A 3,246-nucleotide genomic window follows, 5' to 3' on the forward strand; every position below is an offset into this window, starting at 1 on the left:
TACGAGGAGATGGCCGAATTTCCGCTTCCGTTCTCGACTACAGGAAAGACCGCACCCCCTTTCACGCTCTTGGTAGACATCTTTCATCTTTTGTGGTTCCTAGTGGCCAAAGTTTGTATAGTGTTGATGAATATGCTGTTTGCTGCAGATTTCCAATGTTCACATATTCATTGGCTGCTCTTGCAGCAACATGGTTTGATGTTGTTGTTGTTGTTGTTGTTGTTGTTGTTGTTGTTGTTGTTGTTGTTGTTGTTGTTGTTGTTTACTTTTTACATAGGCTACCTGTAGTAGGCTAGTGGATAGGTCTATTCATTTGAATCAGTTATCAGATTGTAGGCTACACCCAATATCATGCAGAGGCTGATGACAACGGTAAGGACAGAGAAAATATGATTATACTAGAGATGTTAGACAAATTAATCCAAATTCGGTCACTGCTTATTTCGCTTATAATCTAGTCTCTTAAAACAAACCGTTGGCTCCCGGCCGCAATTATCAAATGCTTCCAGCATTCGAAGATTGTGGAAGAGATAGACTGGCTTGAGAGACTACGGCTACTATAATCTAAACAATCAATCTGTTGTCTCCTTGTTTTACACTAAAGTTCATGATTTTGTCATAATAAAAAGACAAATTGGCGTTTTGTCATATAGCAATTAAGTAGTATTCAATTTATCATGACCAGAATTTCCTATAAAGGAACACAAACACTGCTTTTCAACCAGCTATATCCTAAATCGGGATATAGTTTGGAAAAACAGCAAATTTTAAATGTTCTCTCTGTGTCTGGGGCACAGCTTCATGTTAAGATGATGTCACTGGTTCTAGGAAGTGAAGCAGATGTTGAACCTGTGCTGCCTTGCATGGCTGTTATTCAAACTACATATTGTGCTTATACTTATTTTTGTATGCCTGCATCCACAGAGAATCAGATCTGAGCCTTAACAAGCGGTACCAGCTGTTGGAGCCAGAGGTTTTGCCGGCAGATGAACGGGGGGAGCTCTTGGTGCAGGGAACATGGAGGGAAGGTAAACATTGTTCATCTGCATATACTGTAGGCTAGGCTACTACCCACAATGATATAAAGCTGGTTGAAAAACAGTGAAGTGGCCCTTTAAAGTTGCATTACCCTTGATGTGATTCATCATTGTAATCATGATCTTCACCATGATATAAGGCTATGGTGTATAGGTTTTAAAGAGCTATGTTGGGCTGTAATAGCAGCAGCAAATTGTTGTCTTAAATTATAAAGAGTTATCTGTATAATTATATTACCCTCATTGAATTCACATTATTATGAACAGAGCTATCTCTTTCATTCACATTTTTGCTATTCAGGCCATGGAGAAGCAGGTTACATATTGGAGCAGCCCGGCAGGCCGGCACCCAGTAGGCCTACATACTTGCATATTTTGAGTGATTTCTCAGTTATCTTCTTACTTATGGCTCAGACCAGGCATTCTAATCCAAACATTTTCAAACTGTAATCGTCAACATGTCAAATCAAATTGAGACATACCAATCTAAAATAGATTACTGCTAATGTATTCATCTGATGTGTACACAACCTTCATGGCTAAAGTAACCCCAAACCACGATTTTTATTCTGTATATGTATGTATGTATGTGTATATATATATATATATATATATATATATGTGTGTGTGTGTGTGTGTGTGTGTGTGTGTGTGTGTGTGTGTGTGTGTGTGTGTGTGTGTGTGTGTGTGTGTGTGTGTGTGTGTGTGTGTGTGTGTGTAAATTAACCCTCACATAAGTTAGAACCTCATTGGTGACTCATGTCCTATGCTGCCTGAGCAGTGCTGTAGCATAAACCCTCCACAGAGAGGCAACCTTGAGCCAGCTGTAGTATCAAGTGAGAACAGAACAGCTTCGGTCAGAGTCACTGTGGCACCATAAATAATACACGGTAAGCCCCAGTACATCAGAGCGACATAGTAACAGCTGACATGCATGTGTGTTACAAGTCCCCCTTTTATCCTGCATCTATTTATCCTTTTATCTTTGCCCTCTCCCTGGGGAGGAGGGCCAGTGTCATTGCTCAGGCAACCTATTTTACTGTAATACAGTCTCTTGTCTTGCTTTGCTTCAGAAATATGAATCTCATGAAGATTTAAAAAAAAAGTGCAGATCAAGTAGCAATCAAGGGGTCTCTCTCGGGGGTTGCGGATGTGCATGTGGGTACCTTCTCTTCTTGCAGGTATGAACCTGGCTCGTATCTCGTAGCTGGCATTGTCGTAGGCATGTCCGTTAGAACATGTTGGAGGTCCCACCGGCCTTTCCGCTCTAGACCTGGATGGTCTGGTCTATGAGCACCTCCGGCTGTCTCATCTCGGCTGTATGCTGGATCCATGTTGCTCGGCATTGACGCTATGTGGAACGTTGAGTGTTGAACGTGGCTTGCACTATTGCGCGTTGGTAGATATAGCTTTCACTGGCCTGGGGTATGACATCACTGCTGATGTCATAACTCACATCTCACATCCCAGCTTTGGTGATGTCACACTGCCGATGATGTCATAACTGCCAATGATGTCTGGTTGGTTGGCTATGACATCATCGGACAGTTACGCCAGTGATGTCTGATGTCATAGGTCCCATTGAGATGTCATCGGCACAGTGATGATGTCATCACTCTCGATAGATCCAGGAATAGTTTCCAGGGACCTATCTGGGCTCGAAGGCCCAGAACATGCTCCGGGGGGTGGCCATCCAGTCCCGAATCAGCGTTGGCGTGGAGCCCTGCCTAGCTCTGTTAGAAGAGAGCAGTTTGAAACACCACTCTATTTTGAAATCAGGCAAAGTACAGTCATTCTGAGAATGCAGAGGGAAGTGAGTAAGTACTCAAGCACGCAGTCTATATTGGATGGTTATACGTACATAAGGACACAAAATCAATGTTAATTTTGCAGCCTTTATAGGGATAGTTCAGATTTTTTGGTGTGGGGTTGTATGAGATACTTGCCAACAGTCATTGTAGTACATGCAGTAGGATGTAGCCAGTGCGGTCCCAGTTTGGAGAAGTGGAGACCGACCGCGTCAGGGAAGTATACGTGCCTGTTGCTGTGGACAAGGTCATGTGCAAAAAAAAAAAAAAAGCTTCCATACTGCTCACCTGGTGTAATCCAAGTCTCCACAAGCCCTGAGATGCCAAGTTGATTTGAAATTTCCCCCCCTTTGCTCATGACCCTGTCCACAGCAACAGATAGGTCTACTTCCCTGACGCGG

The sequence above is a fragment of the Poromitra crassiceps genome, assembly GCF_964638095.1.
Source record: "Poromitra crassiceps genome assembly, chromosome: 1".
Classification (NCBI taxonomy): Eukaryota; Metazoa; Chordata; class Actinopteri; order Beryciformes; family Melamphaidae; genus Poromitra; species Poromitra crassiceps.